This window comes from Lissotriton helveticus, chromosome 5_1 (assembly GCF_964261635.1).
Source record: "Lissotriton helveticus chromosome 5_1, aLisHel1.1, whole genome shotgun sequence".
NCBI lineage: Eukaryota > Metazoa > Chordata > Amphibia > Caudata > Salamandridae > Lissotriton > Lissotriton helveticus.
Window position 1 is genome coordinate 743,179,506 of NC_136065.1, and position 24,919 is coordinate 743,204,424.

Below are 24,919 nucleotides of genomic sequence, written 5' to 3' on the forward strand. Positions count from 1 at the left end.
TGCTCTTCACTGAAAAGCTGATTCTGCGTACATTTTTGGCATAGGTTTGCTCCTGCTGGGTCAGTCGAGCAGCAAATTTCTACTTAACCACCTGCTATCATGAGAGACATCAGGGCTGCATCTTTTGAGGCCAGTACTGAGCCTGAAAAGCATTTCCAACCCCACTTACAAGTAAAACTTGCTAAAATGTGCCTAGCTGCTCTTCACTGAAAAGCTTGTTTCTGCATACATTTTTGGCATACGTTTGCTCCTGCTGGGTCAGCCGAGCAGCGAATTTCTACTTAACCACCTGCTATCATGAGAAACATCGGGGCTGCATCTTTTGAGCCCAGTACTGAGCCTGAAAAGCATTTCCAACCCCACTTACAAGTGAAACTTGCTAAAATGTGCCTAGCTGCTCTTCACTGAAAAGCTAGGTTCTGCATACATTTTTGGCATACGTTTGCTCCTGCTGGGTCAGCCGAGCAGCGAATTTCTACTTAACCACCTGCTATCATGAGAGAGATCGGGGCTGCATCTTTTGAGCCCAGTACTGAGACTGAAAAGCGTTTCCAACCCCACTTACAAGTGAAACTTGCTCAAATGTGCCTGGCTGCTCTTCACTGAAAAGCTTGGTTCTGCATACATTTTTAGCATACGTTTGCTCCTGCTGGGTCAGTCGAGCAGCAAATTTCTACTTAACCACCTGCTATCATGAGAGAGATCAGGGCTGCATCTTTTTAGCCCAGTACTGAGCCTGAAAAGCATTTCCAACCCCACTTACAAGTGAAACTTGCTAAAATGTGCCTAGCTGCTCTTCACTGAAAAGCTTGTTTCTGCATACATTTTTGGCATACGTTTGCTCCTGCTGGGTCAGCCGAGCAGCGAATTTCTACCTAACCACCTGCTATCATGAGAGACTCAGGGCTGCATCTTTTGAGCCCAGTACTGAGCCAGAAAAGCGTTTCCAACCCCACTTACAAGTGAAACTTGCTCAAATGTGCCTGGCTGCTCTTCACTGAAAAGCTTGGTTCTGCATACATTTTTAGCATACGTTTGCTCCTGCTGGGTCAGCCGAGCAGCGAATTTCTACTTAACCACCTGCTATCATGAGAGACATCAGGGCTGCATCTTTTGAGCCCAGTACTAAGCCTGAAAAGCATTTCCAACCCCACTTACAAGTGAAACTTGCTAAAATGTGCCTAGCTGCTCTTCACTGAAAAGCTTGTTTCTGCATACATTTTTGGCATACGTTTGCTCCTGCTGGGTCAGCCGAGCAGCAAATTTCTACTTAACCACCTGCTATCATGAGAGAGATCAGGGCTGCATCTTTTGAGCCCAGTACTGAGCCTGAAAAGCATTTCCAACCCCACTTACAAGTGAAACTTGCTAAAGCTGCTCTTCACTCAAAAGCTTGGTTCTGCACACATTTTTAGCATACGTTTGCTCCTGCTGGGTCAGCCGAGCAGCAAATTTCTACTTAACCACCTGCTATCATGAGAGACATCAGGGCTGTATCTTTTGAGCCCAGTACTGAGCCTGAAAAGCGTTTCCAACCCCACTTACAAGTGAAACTTGCTAAAATGTGCCTGGCTGCTCTTCACTGAAAAGCTTGGTTCTGCATACATTTTTAGCATACGTTTGCTCCTGGTGGGTCAGCCGAGCAGCAAATTTCTACTTAGCCACCTGCTATCATGAGAGAGATCAGGGCTGCATCTTTTGAGCCCAGTACTGAGCCTGAAAAGCGTTTCCAACCCCACTTACAAGTGAAACGTGCTAAAAAATGTGCCTGGCTGCTCTTCACTGAAAAGCTTGGTTCTGCATACATTTTTGGCATACGTTTGCTCCTGCTGGGTCAGCCGAGCAGCGAATTTCTACTTAACCACCTGCTATCATGAGAGAGATCGGGGCTGCATCTTTTGAGCCCAGTACTGAGCCTGAAAAGCGTTTCCAACCCCACTTACAAGTGAAACTTGCTCAAATGTGCCTGGCTGCTCTTCACTGAACAGCTAGGTTCTGCATACATTTTTGGCATACGTTTGCTCCTGCTGGGTCAGCCGAGCAGCGAATTTCTACTTAACCACCTGCTATCATGAGAGAGATCGGGGCTGCATCTTTTGAGCCCAGTACTGAGCCTGAAAAGCGTTTCCAACCCCACTTACAAGTGAAACTTGCTCAAATGTGCCTGGCTGCTCTTCACTGAAAAGCTTGGTTCTGCATACATTTTTAGCATACGTTTGCTCCTGCTGGGTCAGTCGAGCAGCAAATTTCTACTTAACCACCTGCTATCATGAGAGAGATCAGGGCTGCATCTTTTGAGCCCAGTACTGAGCCTGAAAAGCATTTCCAACCCCACTTACAAGTGAAACTTGCTAAAATGTGCCTAGCTGCTCTTCACTGAAAAGCTTGTTTCTGCATACATTTTTGGCATACGTTTGCTCCTGCTGGGTCAGCCGAGCAGCGAATTTCTACCTAACCACCTGCTATCATGAGAGACTCAGGGCTGCATCTTTTGAGCCCAGTACTGAGCCAGAAAAGCGTTTCCAACCCCACTTACAAGTGAAACTTGCTCAAATGTGCCTGGCTGCTCTTCACTGAAAAGCTTGGTTCTGCATACATATTTAGCATATGTTTGCTCCTGCTGGGCCAGCCGAGCAGCAAATTTCTACTTAACCACCTGCTATCATGAGAGACATCAGGGCTGCATCTTTTGAGCCCATTACTAAGCCTGAAAAGCGTTTCCAACCCCACTTACAAGTGAAACTTGCTAAAATGTGCCTCTCTGCTCTTCACTGAAAAGCTGATTCTGCATACATTTTTGGCATAGGTTTGCTCCTGCTGGGTCAGCCGAGCAGCAAATTTCTACTTAACCACCTGCTATCATGAGAGACATCAGGGCTGCATCTTTTGAGGCCAGTACTGAGCCTGAAAAGCATTTCCAACCCCACTTACAAGTGAAACTTGTTAAAATGTGCCTAGCTGCTCTTCACTGAAAAGCTTGTTTCTGCATACATTTTTGGCATATGTTTGCTCCTGCTGGGTCAGCCGAGCAGCGAATTTCTACTTAACCACCTGCTATCAAGCGAGACATCAGGGCTGCATCTTTTGAGCCCAGTACTGAGCCTGAAAAGCATTTCCAACCCCACTTACAAGTGAAACTTGCTAAAATGTGCCTAGCTACTCTTCACTGAAAAGCTTGTTTCTGCATACATTTTTGGCATACGTTTGCTCCTGCTGGGTCAGCCGAGCAGCGAATTTCTACTTAACCACCTGCTATCATGAGAGACATCAGGTCTGCATCTTTTGAGCCCAGTACTGAGCCTGAAAAGCGTTTCCAACCCCACTTACAAGTGAAACTTGCTAAAATGTGCCTGGCTGCTCTTCACTGAAAAGCTTGGTTCTGCATACATTTTTAGCATACATTTGCTCCTGCTGGGTCAGCCGAGCAGCAAATTTATACTTAACCACCTGCTATCATGAGAGAGATCAGGGCTGCATCTTTTGAGCCCAGTACTGAGCCTGAAAAGAATTTCCAACCCCACTTACAAGTGGAACTTGCCAAAGCTGCTCTTCACTGAATAGCTTGGTTTTGCACACATTTTTAGCATACGTTTGCTCCTGCTGGGTCAGCCGAGCAGAAAATTTCTACTTAACCACCTGCTATCATGAGAGACATCAGGGCTGCATCTTTTGAGCCCAGTACTAAGCGTGAAAAGCGTTTCCAACCCCACTTACAAGTGAAACTTGCTAAAATGTGCCTGGCTGCTCTTCACTGAAAAGCTTGGTTCTGCATACATTTTTAGCATACGTTTGCTCCTGGTGGGTCAGCCGAGCAGCAAATTTCTACTTAGCCACCTGCTATCAAGAGAGACATCAGGGCTGCATCTTTTGAGCCCAGTACTGAGCCTGAAAAGCAATTCCAACCCCACTTACAAGTGAAACGTGCTAAAATGTGCCTGGCTGCTCTTCACTGAAAAGCTTGGTTCTGCACACATTTTTAGCATACGTTTGCTCCTGCTGGGTCTGCCTAGCAGAAAATTTCTACTTAACCACCTGCTATCATGAGAGACATCAGGGCTGCATCTATTGAGCCCAGTACTGAGCCTGAAAAGCATTTCCAACCCCACTTACAAGTGAAACCTGCTAAAATGTGCCTGGCTGCTCTTCACTGAAAAGCTTGGTTCTGCATACATTTTTAGCATACGTTTGCTCCTGCTGGGTCAGCCGAGCAGCGAATTTCTACTTAACCACCTGCTATCATGAGAGACATCAGAGCTGCATCTTTTGAGCCCAGTACTAAGCCTGAAAAGCGTTTCCAACCCCAGTTACAAGTGAAACTTGCTAAAATGTGCCTCTCTGCTCTTCACTGAAAAGCTGATTCTGCGTACATTTTTGGCATAGGTTTGCTCCTGCTGGGTCAGTCGAGCAGCAAATTTCTACTTAACCACCTGCTATCATGAGAGACATCAGGGCTGCATCTTTTGAGGCCAGTACTGAGCCTGAAAAGCATTTCCAACCCCACTTACAAGTAAAACTTGCTAAAATGTGCCTAGCTGCTCTTCACTGAAAAGCTTGTTTCTGCATACATTTTTGGCATACGTTTGCTCCTGCTGGGTCAGCCGAGCAGCGAATTTCTACTTAACCACCTGCTATCATGAGAAACATCGGGGCTGCATCTTTTGAGCCCAGTACTGAGCCTGAAAAGCATTTCCAACCCCACTTACAAGTGAAACTTGCTAAAATGTGCCTAGCTGCTCTTCACTGAAAAGCTAGGTTCTGCATACATTTTTGGCATACGTTTGCTCCTGCTGGGTCAGCCGAGCAGCGAATTTCTACTTAACCACCTGCTATCATGAGAGAGATCGGGGCTGCATCTTTTGAGCCCAGTACTGAGCCTGAAAAGCGTTTCCAACCCCACTTACAAGTGAAACTTGCTCAAATGTGCCTGGCTGCTCTTCACTGAAAAGCTTGGTTCTGCATACATTTTTAGCATACGTTTGCTCCTGCTGGGTCAGTCGAGCAGCAAATTTCTACTTAACCACCTGCTATCATGAGAGAGATCAGGGCTGCATCTTTTGAGCCCAGTACTGAGCCTGAAAAGCATTTCCAACCCCACTTACAAGTGAAACTTGCTAAAATGTGCCTAGCTGCTCTTCACTGAAAAGCTTGTTTCTGCATACATTTTTGGCATACGTTTGCTCCTGCTGGGTCAGCCGAGCAGCGAATTTCTACCTAACCACCTGCTATCATGAGAGACTCAGGGCTGCATCTTTTGAGCCCAGTACTGAGCCTGAAAAGCGTTTCCAACCCCACTTACAAGTGAAACTTGCTCAAATGTGCCTGGCTGCTCTTCACTGAAAAGCTTGGTTCTGCATACATTTTTAGCATACGTTTGCTCCTGGTGGGTCAGCCGAGCAGCAAATTTCTACTTAGCCACCTGCTATCATGAGAGAGATCAGGGCTGCATCTTTTGAGCCCAGTACTGAGCCTGAAAAGCGTTTCCAACCCCACTTACAAGTGAAACGTGCTAAAAAATGTGCCTGGCTGCTCTTCACTGAAAAGCTTGGTTCTGCATACATTTTTGGCATACGTTTGCTCCTGCTGGGTCAGCCGAGCAGCGAATTTCTACTTAACCACCTGCTATCATGAGAGAGATCGGGGCTGCATCTTTTGAGCCCAGTACTGAGCCTGAAAAGCGTTTCCAACCCCACTTACAAGTTAAACTTGCTCAAATGTGCCTGGCTGCTCTTCACTGAAAAGCTAGGTTCTGCATACATTTTTGGCATACGTTTGCTCCTGCTGGGTCAGCCGAGCAGCGAATTTCTACTTAACCACCTGCTATCATGAGAGAGATCGGGGCTGCATCTTTTGAGCCCAGTACTGAGCCTGAAAAGCGTTTCCAACCCCACTTACAAGTGAAACTTGCTCAAATGTGCCTGGCTGCTCTTCACTGAAAAGCTTGGTTCTGCATACATTTTTAGCATACGTTTGCTCCTGCTGGGTCAGTCGAGCAGCAAATTTCTACTTAACCACCTGCTATCATGAGAGAGATCAGGGCTGCATCTTTTGAGCCCAGTACTGAGCCAGAAAAGCGTTTCCAACCCCACTTACAAGTGAAACTTGCTCAAATGTGCCTGGCTGCTCTTCACTGAAAAGCTTGGTTCTGCATACATATTTAGCATATGTTTGCTCCTGCTGGGCCAGCCGAGCAGCAAATTTCTACTTAACCACCTGCTATCATGAGAGACATCAGGGCTGCATCTTTTGAGCCCATTACTAAGCCTGAAAAGCGTTTCCAACCCCACTTACAAGTGAAACTTGCTAAAATGTGCCTCTCTGCTCTTCACTGAAAAGCTGATTCTGCATACATTTTTGGCATAGGTTTGCTCCTGCTGGGTCAGCCGAGCAGCAAATTTCTACTTAACCACCTGCTATCATGAGAGACATCAGGGCTGCATCTTTAGAGGCCAGTACTGAGCCTGAAAAGCATTTCCAACCCCACTTACAAGTGAAACTTGTTAAAATGTGCCTAGCTGCTCTTCACTGAAAAGCTTGTTTCTGCATACATTTTTGGCATATGTTTGCTCCTGCTGGGTCAGCCGAGCAGCGAATTTCTACTTAACCACCTGCTATCAAGCGAGACATCAGGGCTGCATCTTTTGAGCCCAGTACTGAGCCTGAAAAGCATTTCCAACCCCACTTACAAGTGAAACTTGCTAAAATGTGCCTAGCTACTCTTCACTGAAAAGCTTGTTTCTGCATACATTTTTGGCATACGTTTGCTCCTGCTGGGTCAGCCGAGCAGCGAATTTCTACTTAACCACCTGCTATCATGAGAGACATCAGGTCTGCATCTTTTGAGCCCAGTACTGAGCCTGAAAAGCGTTTCCAACCCCACTTACAAGTGAAACTTGCTAAAATGTGCCTGGCTGCTCTTCACTGAAAAGCTTGGTTCTGCATACATTTTTAGCATACATTTGCTCCTGCTGGGTCAGCCGAGCAGCAAATTTCTACTTAACCACCTGCTATCATGAGAGAGATCAGGGCTGCATCTTTTGAGCCCAGTACTGAGCCTGAAAAGAATTTCCAACCCCACTTACAAGTGGAACTTGCCAAAGCTGCTCTTCACTGAATAGCTTGGTTTTGCACACATTTTTAGCATACGTTTGCTCCTGCTGGGTCAGCCGAGCAGCAAATTTCTACTTAGCCACCTGCTATCATGAGAGACATCAGGGCTGCATCTTTTGAGCCCAGTACTGAGCCTGAAAAGCAATTCCAACCCCACTTACAAGTGGAACTTGCCAAAGCTGCTCTTCACTGAATAGCTTGGTTTTGCACACATTTTTAGCATACGTTTGCTCCTGCTGGGTCAGCCGAGCAGCAAATTTCTACTTAGCCACCTGCTATCATGAGAGACATCAGGGCTGCATCTTTTGAGCCCAGTACTGAGCCTGAAAAGCAATTCCAACCCCACTTACAAGTGAAACGTGCTAAAATGTGCCTGGCTGCTCTTCACTGAAAAGCTTGGTTCTGCACACATTTTTAGCATACGTTTGCTCCTGCTGGGTCTGCCTAGCAGCACATTTCTACTTAACCACCTGCTATCATGAGAGACATCAGGGCTGCATCTATTGAGCCCAGTACTGAGCCTGAAAAGCATTTCCAACCCCACTTACAAGTGAAACCTGCTAAAATGTGCCTGGCTGCTCTTCACTGAAAAGCTTGGTTCTGCATACATTTTTAGCATACGTTTGCTCCTGCTGGGTCAGCCGAGCAGCGAATTCTACTTAACCACCTGCTATCATGAGAGACATCAGGGCTGCATCTTTTGAGCCCAGTACTGAGCCTGAAAAGCATTTCCAACCCCACTTACAAGTGAAACGTGCTAAAATGTGCCTAGCTGCTCTTCACTGAAAAGCTTGTTTCTGCATACATTTTTGGCATACGTTTTCTCCTGCTGGGTCAGCCGAGCAGCGAATTTCTACTTAACCACCTGCTATCATGAGAGACATCAGGGCTGCATCTTTTGAGGCCAGTACTGAGCCTGAAAAGCATTTCCAACCCCACTTACAAGTGAAACTTGCTAAAATGTGCCTAGCTGCTCTTCACTGAAAAGCTTGTTTCTGCATACATTTTTGGCATACGTTTGCTCCTGCTGGATCAGCCGAGCAGCGAATTTCTACTTAACCACCTGCTATCATGAGAGACATCAGGGCTGCATCTTTTGAGCCCAGTACTGAGCCTGAAAAGCATTTCCAACCCCACTTACAAGTGAAACTTGCTAAAATGTGCCTAGCTGCTCTTCACTGAAAAGCTTGTTTCTGCATACATTTTTGGCATACGTTTGCTCCTGCTGGGTCAGCCGAGCAGCAAATTTCTACTTAACCACCTGCTATCATGAGAAACATCAGGGCTGCATCTTTTGAGTCCAGTACTGAGCCTGAAAAGCATTTCCAACCCCACTTGCAAGTGAAACTTGCTAAAATGTGCCTGGCTGCTCTTCACTGAAAAGCTAGGTTCTGCATACATTTTTGGCATACGTTTGCTCCTGCTGGGTCAGCCGAGCAGCGAATTTCTACTTAACCACCTGCTATCATGAGAGAGATCGGGGCTGCATCTTTTGAGCCCAGTACTGAGCCTGAAAAGCGTTTCCAACCCCACTTACAAGTGAAACCTGCTAAAATGTGCCTGGCTGCTCTTCACTGAAAAGCTTGGTTCTGCATACATTTTTAGCATACGTTTGCTCCTGCTGGGTCAGCCGAGCAGCAAATTTCTACTTAACCACCTGCTATCATGAGAGAGATCAGGGCTGCATCTTTTGAGCACAGTACTGAGCCTGAAAAGCATTTCCAACCCCACTTACAAGTGAAACTTGCTAAAACGTGCCTGGCTGCTCTTCACTGAAAAGCTTGGTTCTGCACACATTTTTAGCATACGTTTGCTCCTGCTGGGTCAGCCGAGCAGCAAATTTCTACTTAACCACCTGCTATCATGAGAGACATCAGGGCTGCATCTTTTGAGCCCAGTACTGAGCCTGAAAAGCGTTTCCAACCCCACTTACAAGTGAAACTTGCTAAAATGTGCCTGGCTGCTCTTCACTGAAATGCTTGGTTCTGAATACATTTTTAGCATACGTTTGCTCCTGCTGGGTCACCCGAGCAGCAAATTTCTACTTAACCACCTGCTATCATGAGAGACATCAGGGCTGCATCTTTTGAGCCCAGTACTGAGCCTGAAAAGCGTTTCCAACCCCACTTACAAGTGAAACTTGCTAAAATGTGCCTGGCTGCTCTTCACTGAAAAGCTTGGTTCTGCACACATTTTTAGCATACGTTTGCTCCTGCTGGGTAAGCCGAGCAGCAAATTTCTACTTAACCACCTGCTATCATGAGAGACATCAGGGCTGCATCTTTTGAGCCCAGTACTGAGCCTGAAAAGCGTTTCCAACCCCACTTACAAGTGAAACTTGCTAAAATGTGCCTGGCTGCTCTTCACTGAAATGCTTGGTTCTGCATACATTTTTAGCATACGTTTGCTCCTGCTGGGTCACCCGAGCAGCAAATTTCTACTTAACCACCTGCTATCATGAGAGACATCAGGGCTGCATCTTTTGAGCCCAGTACTGAGCCTGAAAAGCGTTTCCAACCCCACTTACAAGTGAAACGTGCTAAAATGTGCCTGGCTGCTCTTCACTGAAAAGCTTGGTTCTGCATACATTTTTAGCATACGTTTGCTCCTGCTGGGTCAGCCGAGCAGAAAATTTCTACTTAACCACCTGCTATCATGAGAGACATCAGGGCTGCATCTTTTGAGCCCAGTACTAAGCCTGAAAAGCGTTTCCAACCCCACTTACAAGTGAAACTTGCTAAAATGTGCCTGGCTGCTCTTCACTGAAAAGCTTGGTTCTGCATACATTTTTAGCATACGTTTGCTCCTGGTGGGTCAGCCGAGCAGCAAATTTCTACTTAGCCACCTGCTATCATGAGAGACATCAGGGCTGCATCTTTTGAGCCCAGTACTGAGCCTGAAAAGCAATTCCAACCCCACTTACAAGTGAAACGTGCTAAAATGTGCCTGGCTGCTCTTCACTGAAAAGCTTGGTTCTGCACACATTTTTAGCATACGTTTGCTCCTGCTGGGTCTGCCTAGCAGCACATTTCTACTTAACCACCTGCTATCATGAGAGACATCAGGGCTGCATCTATTGAGCCCAGTACTGAGCCTGAAAAGCATTTCCAACCCCACTTACAAGTGAAACCTGCTAAAATGTGCCTGGCTGCTCTTCACTGAAAAGCTTGGTTCTGCATACATTTTTAGCATACGTTTGCTCCTGCTGGGTCAGCCGAGCAGCGAATTCTACTTAACCACCTGCTATCATGAGAGACATCAGGGCTGCATCTTTTGAGCCCAGTACTGAGCCTGAAAAGCATTTCCAACCCCACTTACAAGTGAAACGTGCTAAAATGTGCCTAGCTGCTCTTCACCGAAAAGCTTGTTTCTGCATACATTTTTGGCATACGTTTTCTCCTGCTAGGTCAGCCGAGCAGCGAATTTCTACTTAACCACCTGCTATCATGAGAGACATCAGGGCTGCATCTTTTGAGGCCAGTACTGAGCCTGAAAAGCATTTCCAACCCCACTTACAAGTGAAACTTGCTAAAATGTGCCTAGCTGCTCTTCACTGAAAAGCTTGTTTCTGCATACATTTTTGGCATACGTTTGCTCCTGCTGGGTCAGCCGAGCAGCGAATTTCTACTTAACCACCTGCTATCATGAGAGACATCAGGGCTGCATCTTTTGAGCCCAGTACTGAGCCTGAAAAGCATTTCCAACCCCACTTACAAGTGAAACTTGCTAAAATGTGCCTAGCTGCTCTTCACTGAAAAGCTTGTTTCTGCATACATTTTTGGCATACGTTTGCTCCTGCTGGGTCAGCCGAGCAGCAAATTTCTACTTAACCACCTGCTATCATGAGAAACATCAGGGCTGCATCTTTTGAGCCCAGTACTGAGCCTGAAAAGCATTTCCAACCCCACTTGCAAGTGAAACTTGCTAAAATGTGCCTGGCTGCTCTTCACTGAAAAGCTAGGTTCTGCATACATTTTTGGCATACGTTTGCTCCTGCTGGGTCAGCCTATCATGAGAGACATCAGGGCTGCATCTTTTGAGCCCAGTACTGAGCCTGAAAAGCGTTTCCAACCCCACTTACAAGTGAAACTTGCTAAAATGTGCCTTGCTGCTCTTCACTGAAAAGCTTGGTTCTGCACACATTTTTAGCATACGTTTGCTCCTGCTGGGTAAGCCGAGCAGCAAATTTCTACTTAACCACCTGCTATCATGAGAGACATCAGGGCTGCATCTTTTGAGCCCAGTACTGAGCCTGAAAAGCGTTTCCAACCCCACTTACAAGTGAAACTTGCTAAAATGTGCCTGGCTGCTCTTCACTGAAATGCTTGGTTCTGCATACATTTTTAGCATACGTTTGCTCCTGCTGGGTCACCCGAGCAGCAAATTTCTACTTAACCACCTGCTATCATGAGAGACATCAGGGCTGCATCTTTTGAGCCCAGTACTGAGCCTGAAAAGCGTTTCCAACCCCACTTACAAGTGAAACGTGCTAAAATGTGCCTGGCTGCTCTTCACTGAAAAGCTTGGTTCTGCATACATTTTTAGCATACGTTTGCTCCTGCTGGGTCAGCCGAGCAGCGAATTCTACTTAACCACCTGCTATCATGAGAGACATCAGGGCTGCATCTTTTGAGCCCAGTACTGAGCCTGAAAAGCATTTCCAACCCCACTTACAAGTGAAACGTGCTAAAATGTGCCTAGCTGCTCTTCACTGAAAAGCTTGTTTCTGCATACATTTTTGGCATACGTTTTCTCCTGCTAGGTCAGCCGAGCTGCGAATTTCTACTTAACTACCTGCTATCATGAGAGACATCAGGGCTGCATCTTTTGAGGCCAGTACTGAGCCTGAAAAGCATTTCCAACCCCACTTACAAGTGAAACTTGCTAAAATGTGCCTAGCTGCTCTTCACTGAAAAGCTTGTTTCTGCATACATTTTTGGCATACGTTTGCTCCTGCTGGGTCAGCCGAGCAGCAAATTTCTACTTAACCACCTGCTATCATGAGAAACATCAGGGCTGCATCTTTTGAGCCCAGTACTGAGCCTGAAAAGCATTTCCAACCCCACTTGCAAGTGAAACTTGCTAAAATGTGCCTGGCTGCTCTTCACTGAAAAGCTAGGTTCTGCATACATTTTTGGCATACGTTTGCTCCTGCTGGGTCAGCCGAGCAGCGAATTTCTACTTAACCACCTGCTATCATGAGAGAGATCGGGGCTGCATCTTTTGAGCCCAGTACTGAGCCTGAAAAGCGTTTCCAACCCCACTTACAAGTGAAACCTGCTAAAATGTGCCTGGCTGCTCTTCACTGAAAAGCTTGGTTCTGCATACATTTTTAGCATACGTTTGCTCCTGCTGGGTCAGCCGAGCAGCAAATTTCTACTTAACCACCTGCTATCATGAGAGAGATCAGGGCTGCATCTTTTGAGCACAGTACTGAGCCTGAAAACATTTCCAACCCCACTTACAAGTGAAACTTGCTAAAACGTGCCTGGCTGCTCTTCACTGAAAAGCTTGGTTCTGCACACATTTTTAGCATACGTTTGCTCCTGCTGGGTCAGCCGAGCAGAAATTTCTACTTAACCACCTGCTATCATGAGAGACATCAGGGCTGCATCTTTTGAGCCCAGTACTGAGCCTGAAAAGCGTTTCCAACCCCACTTACAAGTGAAACTTGTTAAAATGTGCCTGGCTGCTCTTCACTGAAATGCTTGGTTCTGAATACATTTTTAGCATACGTTTGCTCCTGCTGGGTCACCCGAGCAGCAAATTTCTACTTAACCACCTGCTATCATGAGAGACATCAGGGCTGCATCTTTTGAGCCCAGTACTGAGCCTGAAAAGCGTTTCCAACCCCACTTACAAGTGAAACTTGCTAAAATGTGCCTGGCTGCTCTTCACTGAAAAGCTTGGTTCTGCACACATTTTTAGCATACGTTTGCTCCTGCTGGGTAAGCCGAGCAGCAAATTTCTACTTAACCACCTGCTATCATGAGAGACATCAGGGCTGCATCTTTTGAGCCCAGTACTGAGCCTGAAAAGCGTTTCCAACCCCACTTACAAGTGAAACTTGCTAAAATGTGCCTGGCTGCTCTTCACTGAAATGCTTGGTTCTGCATACATTTTTAGCATACGTTTGCTCCTGCTGGGTCACCCGAGCAGCAAATTTCTACTTAACCACCTGCTATCATGAGAGACATCAGGGCTGCATCTTTTGAGCCCAGTACTGAGCCTGAAAAGCGTTTCCAACCCCACTTACAAGTGAAACGTGCTAAAATGTGCCTGGCTGCTCTTCACTGAAAAGCATGGTTCTGCATACATTTTTAGCATACGTTTGCTCCTGCTGGGTCAGCCGAGCAGCACATTTCTACTTAACCACCTGCTATCATGAGAGACATCAGGGCTGCATCTTTTGAGCCCAGTACTGAGCCTGAAAAGCGTTTCCAACCCCACTTACAAGTGAAACCTGCTAAAATGTGCCTGGCTGCTCTTCACTGAAAAGCTTGGTTCTGCATACATTTTTAGCATACGTTTGCTCCTGCTGGGTCAGCCGAGCAGCGAATTTCTACTTAACCACCTGCTATCATGAGAGAGATCAGGGCTGCATCTTTTGAGCCCAGTACTGAGCCTGAAAAGCGTTTCCAACCCCACTTACAAGTGAAACTTGCTAAAATATGCCTGGCTGCTCTTCACTGAAATGCTTGGTTCTGCATACATTTTTAGCATACGTTTGCTCCTTCTGGGCCAGCCGAGCAGCAAATTTCTACTTAACCACCTGCTATCATGAGAGACATCAGGGCTGCATCTTTTGAGCCCAGTACTGAGCCTGAAAAGCGTTTCCAACCCCACTTACAAGTGAAACTTGCTAAAATGTGCCTGGCTGCTCTTCACTGAAAAGCTTGGTTCTGCATACATTTTTAGCATACGTTTGCTCCTGGTGGGTCAGCCGAGCAGCAAATTTCTACTTAGCCACCTGCTATCATGAGAGACATCAGGGCTGCATCTTTTGAGCCCAGTACTGAGCCTGAAAAGCAATTCCAACCCCACTTACAAGTGAAACGTGCTAAAATGTGCCTGGCTGCTCTTCACTGAAAAGCTTGGTTCTGCACACATTTTTAGCATACGTTTGCTCCTGCTGGGTCTGCCTAGCAGCACATTTCTACTTAACCACCTGCTATCATGAGAGACATCAGGGCTGCATCTATTGAGCCCAGTACTGAGCCTGAAAAGCATTTCCAACCCCACTTACAAGTGAAACCTGCTAAAATGTGCCTGGCTGCTCTTCACTGAAAAGCTTGGTTCTGCATACATTTTTAGCATACGTTTGCTCCTGCTGGGTCAGCCGAGCAGCGAATTCTACTTAACCACCTGCTATCATGAGAGACATCAGGGCTGCATCTTTTGAGCCCAGTACTGAGCCTGAAAAGCATTTCCAACCCCACTTACAAGTGAAACGTGCTAAAATGTGCCTAGCTGCTCTTCACTGAAAAGCTTGTTTCTGCATACATTTTTGGCATACGTTTTCTCCTGCTAGGTCAGCCGAGCAGCGAATTTCTACTTAACCACCTGCTATCATGAGAGACATCAGGGCTGCATCTTTTGAGGCCAGTACTGAGCCTGAAAAGCATTTCCAACCCCACTTACAAGTGAAACTTGCTAAAATGTGCCTAGCTGCTCTTCACTGAAAAGCTTGTTTCTGCATACATTTTTGGCATACGTTTGCTCCTGCTGGGTCAGCCGAGCAGCGAATTTCTACTTAACCACCTGCTATCATGAGAGACATCAGGGCTGCATCTTTTGAGCCCAGTACTGAGCCTGAAAAGCATTTCCAACCCCACTTACAAGTGAAACTTGCTAAAATGTGCCTAGCTGCTCTTCACTGAAAAGCTTGTTTCTGCATACATTTTTGGCATACGTTTGCTCCTGCTGGGTCAGCCGAGCAGCAAATTTCTACTTAACCACCTGCTATCATGAGAAACATCAGGGCTGCATCTTTTGAGCCCAGTACTGAGCCTGAAAAGCATTTCCAACCCCACTTGCAAGTGAAACTTGCTAAAATGTGCCTGGCTGCTCTTCACTGAAAAGCTAGGTTCTGCATACATTTTTGGCATACGTTTGCTCCTGCTGGGTCAGCCTATCATGAGAGACATCAGGGCTGCATCTTTTGAGCCCAGTACTGAGCCTGAAAAGCGTTTCCAACCCCACTTACAAGTGAAACTTGCTAAAATGTGCCTTGCTGCTCTTCACTGAAAAGCTTGGTTCTGCACACATTTTTAGCATACGTTTGCTCCTGCTGGGTAAGCCGAGCAGCAAATTTCTACTTAACCACCTGCTATCATGAGAGACATCAGGGCTGCATCTTTTGAGCCCAGTACTGAGCCTGAAAAGCGTTTCCAACCCCACTTACAAGTGAAACTTGCTAAAATGTGCCTGGCTGCTCTTCACTGAAATGCTTGGTTCTGCATACATTTTTAGCATACGTTTGCTCCTGCTGGGTCACCCGAGCAGCAAATTTCTACTTAACCACCTGCTATCATGAGAGACATCAGGGCTGCATCTTTTGAGCCCAGTACTGAGCCTGAAAAGCGTTTCTAACCCCACTTACAAGTGAAACGTGCTAAAATGTGCCTGGCTGCTCTTCACTGAAAAGCTTGGTTCTGCATACATTTTTAGCATACGTTTGCTCCTGCTGGGTCAGCCGAGCAGCGAATTCTACTTAACCACCTGCTATCATGAGAGACATCAGGGCTGCATCTTTTGAGCCCAGTACTGAGCCTGAAAAGCATTTCCAACCCCACTTACAAGTGAAACGTGCTAAAATGTGCCTAGCTGCTCTTCACTGAAAAGCTTGTTTCTGCATACATTTTTGGCATACGTTTTCTCCTGCTAGGTCAGCCGAGCTGCGAATTTCTACTTAACTACCTGCTATCATGAGAGACATCAGGGCTGCATCTTTTGAGGCCAGTACTGAGCCTGAAAAGCATTTCCAACCCCACTTACAAGTGAAACTTGCTAAAATGTGCCTAGCTGCTCTTCACTGAAAAGCTTGTTTCTGCATACATTTTTGGCATACGTTTGCTCCTGCTGGGTCAGCCGAGCAGCAAATTTCTACTTAACCACCTGCTATCATGAGAAACATCAGGGCTGCATCTTTTGAGCCCAGTACTGAGCCTGAAAAGCATTTCCAACCCCACTTGCAAGTGAAACTTGCTAAAATGTGCCTGGCTGCTCTTCACTGAAAAGCTAGGTTCTGCATACATTTTTGGCATACGTTTGCTCCTGCTGGGTCAGCCGAGCAGCGAATTTCTACTTAACCACCTGCTATCATGAGAGAGATCGGGGCTGCATCTTTTGAGCCCAGTACTGAGCCTGAAAAGCGTTTCCAACCCCACTTACAAGTGAAACCTGCTAAAATGTGCCTGGCTGCTCTTCACTGAAAAGCTTGGTTCTGCATACATTTTTAGCATACGTTTGCTCCTGCTGGGTCAGCCGAGCAGCAAATTTCTACTTAACCACCTGCTATCATGAGAGAGATCAGGGCTGCATCTTTTGAGCACAGTACTGAGCCTGAAAACATTTCCAACCCCACTTACAAGTGAAACTTGCTAAAACGTGCCTGGCTGCTCTTCACTGAAAAGCTTGGTTCTGCACACATTTTTAGCATACGTTTGCTCCTGCTGGGTCAGCCGAGCAGCACATTTCTACTTAACCACCTGCTATCATGAGAGACATCAGGGCTGCATCTTTTGAGCCCAGTACTGAGCCTGAAAAGCGTTTCCAACCCCACTTACAAGTGAAACTTGCTAAAATGTGCCTGGCTGCTCTTCACTGAAATGCTTGGTTCTGAATACATTTTTAGCATACGTTTGCTCCTGCTGGGTCACCCGAGCAGCAAATTTCTACTTAACCACCTGCTATCATGAGAGACATCAGGGCTGCATCTTTTGAGCCCAGTACTGAGCCTGAAAAGCGTTTCCAACCCCACTTACAAGTGAAACTTGCTAAAATGTGCCTGGCTGCTCTTCACTGAAAAGCTTGGTTCTGCACACATTTTTAGCATACGTTTGCTCCTGCTGGGTAAGCCGAGCAGCAAATTTCTACTTAACCACCTGCTATCATGAGAGACATCAGGGCTGCATCTTTTGAGCCCAGTACTGAGCCTGAAAAGCGTTTCCAACCCCACTTACAAGTGAAACTTGCTAAAATGTGCCTGGCTGCTCTTCACTGAAATGCTTGGTTCTGCATACATTTTTAGCATACGTTTGCTCCTGCTGGGTCACCCGAGCAGCAAATTTCTACTTAACCACCTGCTATCATGAGAGACATCAGGGCTGCATCTTTTGAGCCCAGTACTGAGCCTGAAAAGCGTTTCCAACCCCACTTACAAGTGAAACGTGCTAAAATGTGCCTGGCTGCTCTTCACTGAAAAGCTTGGTTCTGCATACATTTTTAGCATACGTTTGCTCCTGCTGGGTCAGCCGAGCAGCACATTTCTACTTAACCACCTGCTATCATGAGAGACATCAGGGCTGCATCTTTTGAGCCCAGTACTGAGCCTGAAAAGCGTTTCCAACCCCACTTACAAGTGAAACCTGCTAAAATGTGCCTGGCTGCTCTTCACTGAAAAGCTTGGTTCTGCATACATTTTTAGCATACGTTTGCTCCTGCTGGGTCAGCCGAGCAGCGAATTTCTACTTAACCACCTGCTATCATGAGAGAGATCAGGGCTGCATCTTTTGAGCCCAGTACTGAGCCTGAAAAGCGTTTCCAACCCCACTTACAAGTGAAACTTGCTAAAATATGCCTGGCTGCTCTTCACTGAAATGCTTGGTTCTGCATACATTTTTAGCATACGTTTGCTCCTTCTGGGCCAGCCGAGCAGCAAATTTCTACTTAACCACCTGCTATCATGAGAGACATCAGGGCTGCATCTTTTGAGCCCAGTACTGAGCCTGAAAAGCGTTTCCAACCCCACTTACAAGTGAAACTTGCTAAAATGTGCCTGGCTGCTCTTCACTGAAATGCTTGGTTCTGCATACATTTTTAGCATACGTTTGCTCCTGCTGGGTCAGCCGAGCAGCAAATTTCTACTTAACCACCTGCTATCATGAGAAACATCAGGGCTGCATCTTTTGAGCCCAGTACTGAGCCTGAAAAGCGTTTCCAACCCCACTTACAAGTGAAACTTGCTAAAATTTGCCTGGCTGCTCTTCACTGAAAAGCTAGGTTCTGCGTACATTTTTGGCATACGTTTGCTCCTGCTGGGTCAGCCGAGCAGCAAATTTCTACTTAACCACCTGCTATCATGCGAGAGATCAGGGCTGCATCTTTTGAGCACAGTACTGAGCCTGAAAAGCATTTCCAACCCCACTTACAAGTGAAACTTGCTAAAACGTGCCTGGCTGCTCTTCACTGAAAAGCTTGGTTCTGCACACATTTTTAGCATACGTTTGCTCCTGCTGGGTCAGCCGAGCAGCAAATTTCTACTTAACCACCTGCTATCATGAGAGACATCAGAGCTGCATCTTTTGAGCCCAGTACTAAGCCTGAAAAGCGTTTCCAACCCCACTTACAAGTGAAACTTGCTAAAATGTGCCTCTCTGCTCTTCACTATAAAGCTGATTCTGCGTACATTTTTGGCATAGGTTTGCTCCTGCTGGGTCAGCCGAGCAGCAAATTTCTACTTAACCACCTGCTATCATGAGAGACATCAGGGCTGCATCTTTTGAGGCCAGTACTGAGCCTGAAAAGCATTTCCAACCCCACTTACAAGTGAAACTTGCTAAAATGTGCCTAGCTGCTCTTCACTGAAAAGCTTGTTTCTGCATACATTTTTGGCATACGTTTGCTCCTGCTGGGTCAGCCGAGCAGCGAATTTCTACTTAACCACCTGCTATCATGAGAGACTTCAGGGCTGCATCTTTTGAGCCCAGTACTGAGCCTGAAAAGCATTTCCAACCCCACTTACAAGTGAAACTTGCTAAAATGTGCCTAGCTGCTCTTCACTGAAAAGCTTGTTTCTGCATACATTTTTGGCATACGTTTGCTCCTGCTGGGTCAGCCGAGCAGCAAATTTCTACTTAACCACCTGCTATCATGAGAGACATCAGGGCTGCATCTTTTGAGCCCAGTACTGAGCCTGAAAAGCGTTTCCAACCCCACTTACAAGTGAAACTTGCTAAAATGTGCCTGGCTGCTCTTCACTGAAAAGCTAGGTTCTGCATAAATTTTTGGCATACGTTTGCTCCTGCTGGGTCAGCAGAGCAGCGAATTTCTACTTAACCACCTGCTATCATGAGAGAGATCGGGGCTGCATCTTTTGAGATCAGTACTGAGCCTGAAAAGCGTTTCCAACCCCACTTACAAGTGAAACCTGCTAAAATGTGCCTGGCTGCTCTTCACTGAAAAGCTTGGTTCTGCATACATTTTTGGCATACGTTTGCTCCTGCTGGGTTAGCCGAGAAGCGAATTTCTACTTAACCACCTGCTATCATGAGAGACATCAGGGCTGCATCTTTTGAGCCCAGTACTGAGCCTGAAAAGCGTTTCCAACCCCACTTACAAGTGAAACTTGCTAAAATGTGCCTAGCTGCTCTTCACTGAAAAGCTTGTTTCTGCATACATTTTTGGCATACGTTTGCTCCTGCTGGGTCAGCCGAGCAGCGAATTTCTACTTAACCACCTGCTATCATGAGAGACATCAGGGCTGCATGTTTTGAGCCCAGTACTGAGCCTGAAAAGCGTTTCCAACCCCACTTACAAGTGAAACGTGCTAAAATGTGCCTGGCTGCTCTTCACTGAAAAGCTTGGTTCTGCATACATTTTTAGCATACGTTTGCTCCTGCTGGGTCAGCCGAGCAGCAAATTTCTACTTAACCACCTGCTATCATGAGAGACATCAGGGCTGCATCTTTCGAGCCCAGTACTGAGCCTGAAAAGCGTTTCCAACCCCACTTACAAGTGAAACTTGCTAAAATGTGCCTGGCTGCTCTTCACTGAAAAGCTTGGTTCTGCATACATTTTTAGCATACGTTTGCTCCTGCTGGGTCAGCCGAGCACCAAATTTCTACTTAACCACCTGCTATCATGAGAGACATCAGGGCTGCATCTTTTGAGCCCAGTACTGAGCCTGAAAGCGTTTCCCACCCCACTTACAAGTGAAACTTGCTAAAATGTGCCTCTCTGCTCTTCACTGAAAAGCTTGGTTCTGCATACATATTTAGCATATGTTTGCTCCTGCTGGGCCAGCCGAGCAGCAAATTTCTACTTAACCACCTGCTATCATGAGAGACATCAGAGCTGCATCTTTTGAGCCCATTACTAAGCCTGAAAAGCGTTTCCAACCCCACTTACAAGTGAAACTTGCTAAAATTGCCTCTCTGCTCTTCACTGAAAAGCTTGTTTCTGCATACATTTTTGTCATATGTTTGCTCCTGCTGGGTCAGCCGAGCAGCGAATTTCTACTTAACCACCTGCTATCAAGCGAGACATCAGGGCTGCATCTTTTGAGCCCAGTACTGAGCCTGAAAAGCATTTCCAACCCCACTTACAAGTGAAACTTGCTAAAATGTGCCTAGCTACTCTTCACTGAAAAGCTTGTTTCTGCATACATTTTTGGCATACGTTTGCTCCTGCTGGGTCAGCCGAGCAGGGAATTCTACTTAACCACCTGCTATCATGAGAGACATCAGGGCTGCATCTTTTGAGCCCAGTACTGAGCCTGAAAAGCATTTCCAACCCCACTTACAAGTGAAACGTGCTAAAATGTGCCTAGCTGCTCTTCACTGAAAAGCTTGTTTCTGCATACATTTTTGGCATACGTTTGCTCCTGCTGGGTCAGCCGAGCAGCAAATTTCTACTTAACCACCTGCTATCATGAGAGACATCAGGGCTGCATCTTTTGAGCCCAGTACTGAGCCTGAAAAGCATTTCCAACCCCACTTACAAGTGAAACTTGCTAAAATGTGCCTAGCTGCTCTTCACTGAAAAGCTTGTTTCTGCATACATTTTTGGCATACGTTTGCTCCTGCTGGGTCAGCCGAGCAGCAAATTTCTACTTAACCACCTGCTATCATGAGAAACATCAGGGCTGCATCTTTTGAGCCCAGTACTGAGCCTGAAAAGCATTTCCAACCCCACTTGCAAGTGAAACTTGCTAAAATGTGCCTGGCTGCTCTTCACTGAAAAGCTAGGTTCTGCATACATTTTTGGCATACGTTTGCTCCTGCTGGGTCATCCGAGCAGCGAATTTCTACTTAACCACCTGCTATCATGAGAGAGATCGGGGCTGCATCTTTTGAGCCCAGTACTGAGCCTGAAAAGCGTTTCCAACCCCACTTACAAGTGAAACCTGCTAAAATGTGCCTGGCTGCTCTTCACTGAAAAGCTTGGTTCTGCATACATTTTTAGCATACGTTTGCTCCTGCTGGGTCAGCCGAGCAGCAAATTTCTACTTAACCACCTGCTATCATGAGAGAGATCAGGGCTGCATCTTTTGAGCACAGTACTGAGCCTGAAAAGCATTTCCAACCCCACTTACAAGTGAAACTTGCTAAAACGTGCCTGGCTGCTCTTCACTGAAAAGCTTGGTTCTGCACACATTTTTAGCATACGTTTGCTCCTGCTGGGTCAGCCGAGCAGCAAATTTCTACTTAACCACCTGCTATCATGAGAGACATCAGGGCTGCATCTTTTGAGCCCAGTACTGAGCCTGAAAAGCGTTTCCAACCCCACTTACAAGTGAAACTTGCTAAAATGTGCCTGGCTGCTCTTCACTGAAAAGCTTGGTTCTGCACACATTTTTAGCATACGTTTGCTCCTGCTGGGTAAGCCGAGCAGCAAATTTCTACTTAACCACCTGCTATCATGAGAGACAATCAGGGCTGCATCTTTTGAGCCCAGTACTGAGCCTGAAAAGCGTTTCCAACCCCACTTACAAGTGAAACTTGCTAAAATGTGCCTGGCTGCTCTTCACTGAAATGCTTGGTTCTGCATACATTTTTAGCATACGTTTGCTCCTGCTGGGTCACCCGAGCAGCAAATTTCTACTTAACCACCTGCTATCATGAGAGACATCAGGGCTGCATCTTTTGAGCCCAGTACTGAGCCTGAAAAGCGTTTCCAACCCCACTTACAAGTGAAACGTGCTAAAATGTGCCTGGCTGCTCTTCACTGAAAAGCTTGGTTCTGCATACATTTTTAGCATACGTTTGCTCCTGCTGGGTCAGCCGAGCAGCACATTTCTACTTAACCACCTGCTATCATGAGAGAGATCAGGGCTGCATCTTTTGAGCCCAGTACTGAGCCTGAAAAGCGTTTCCAACCCCACTTACAAGTGAAACTTGCTAAAATATGCCTGGCTGCTCTTCACTGAAATGCTTGGTTCTGCATACAATTTTAACATACGTTTGCTCCTTCTGGGCCAGCCGAGCAGCAAATTTCTACTTAACCACCTGCTATCATGAGAGACATCAGGGCTGCATCTTTTGAGCCCAGTACTGAGCCTGAAAAGCGTTTCCAACCCCACTTACAAGTGAAACTTGCTAAAATGTGCCTGGCTGCTCTTCACTGAAATGCTTGGTTCTGCATACATTTTTAGCATACGTTTGCTCCTGCTGGGTCAGCCGAGCAGCAAATTTCTACTTAACCACCTGCTATCATGAGAAACATCAGGGCTGCATCTTTTGAGCCCAGTACTGAGCCTGAAAAGCGTTTCCAACCCCACTTACAAGTGAAACTTGCTAAAATGTGCCTGGCTGCTCTTCACTGAAAAGCTAGGTTCTGCATACATTTTTGGCATACGTTTGCTCCTGCTGGGTCAGCCGAGCAGCAAATTTCTACTTAACCACCTGCTATCATGAGAGAGATCAGGGCTGCATCTTTTGAGCACAGTACTGAGCCTGAAAAGCATTTCCAACCCCACTTACAAGTGAATCTTGCTAAAACGTGCCTGGCTGCTCTTCACTGAAAAGCTTGGTTCTGCACACATTTTTAGCATACGTTTGCTCCTGCTGGGTCAGCCGAGCAGCAAATTTCTACTTAACCACCTGCTATCATGAGAGACATCAGAGCTGCATCTTTTGAGCCCAGTACTAAGCCTGAAAAGCGTTTCCAACCCCACTTACAAGTGAAACTTGCTAAAATGTGCCTCTCTGCTCTTCACTATAAAGCTGATTCTGCGTACATTTTTGGCATAGGTTTGCTCCTGCTGGGTCAGCCGAGCAGCAAATTTCTACTTAACCACCTGCTATCATGAGAGACGTCAGGGCTGCATCTTTTGAGGCCAGTACTGAGCCTGAAAAGCATTTCCAACCCCACTTACAAGTGAAACTTGCTAAAATGTGCCTAGCTGCTCTTCACTGAAAAGCTTGTTTCTGCATACATTTTTGGCATACGTTTGCTCCTGCTGGGTCAGCCGAGCAGCGAATTTCTACTTAACCACCTGCTATCATGAGAGACATCAGGTCTGCATCTTTTGAGCCCAGTACTGAGCCTGAAAAGCGTTTCCAACTCCACTTACAAGTGAAACTTGCTAAAATGTGCCTGGCTGCTCTTCACTGAAAAGCTTGGTTCTGCATACATTTTTAGCATACATTTGCTCCTGCTGGGTCAGCCGAGCAGCAAATTTCTACTTAACCACCTGCTATCATGAGAGAGATCAGGGCTGCATCTTTTGAGCCCAGTACTGAGCCTGAAAAGAATTTCCAACCCCACTTACAAGTGGAACTTGCCAAAGCTGCTCTTCACTGAATAGCTTGGTTTTGCACACATTTTTAGCATACGTTTGCTCCTGCTGGGTCTGCCTAGCAGCACATTTCTACTTAACCACCTGCTATCATGAGAGACATCAGGGCTGCATCTATTGAGCCCAGTACTGAGCCTGAAAAGCATTTCCAACCCCACTTACAAGTGAAACCTGCTAAAATGTGCCTGGCTGCTCTTCACTGAAAAGCTTGGTTCTGCATACATTTTTAGCATACGTTTGCTCCTGCTGGGTCAGCCGAGCAGCGAATTCTACTTAACCACCTGCTATCATGAGAGACATCAGGGCTGCATCTTTTGAGCCCAGTACTGAGCCTGAAAAGCATTTCCAACCCCACTTACAAGTGAAACGTGCTAAAATGTGCCTAGCTGCTCTTCACTGAAAAGCTTGTTTCTGCATACATTTTTGGCATACGTTTTCTCCTGCTGGGTCAGCCGAGCAGCGAATTTCTACTTAACCACCTGCTATCATGAGAGACATCAGGGCTGCATCTTTTGAGCCCAGTACTGAGCCTGAAAAGCAATTCCAACCCCACTTACAAGTGAAACGTGCTAAAATGTGCCTGGCTGCTCTTCACTGAAAAGCTTGGTTCTGCACACATTTTTAGCATACGTTTGCTCCTGCTGGGTCTGCCTAGCAGCACATTTCTACTTAACCACCTGCTATCATGAGAGACATCAGGGCTGCATCTATTGAGCCCAGTACTGAGCCTGAAAAGCATTTCCAACCCCACTTACAAGTGAAACCTGCTAAAATGTGCCTGGCTGCTCTTCACTGAAAAGCTTGGTTCTGCATACATTTTTAGCATACGTTTGCTCCTGCTGGGTCAGCCGAGCAGCGAATTCTACTTAACCACCTGCTATCATGAGAGACATCAGGGCTGCATCTTTTGAGCCCAGTACTGAGCCTGAAAAGCATTTCCAACCCCACTTACAAGTGAAACGTGCTAAAATGTGCCTAGCTGCTCTTCACTGAAAAGCTTGTTTCTGCATACATTTTTGGCATACGTTTTCTCCTGCTGGGTCAGCCGAGCAGCGAATTTCTACTTAACCA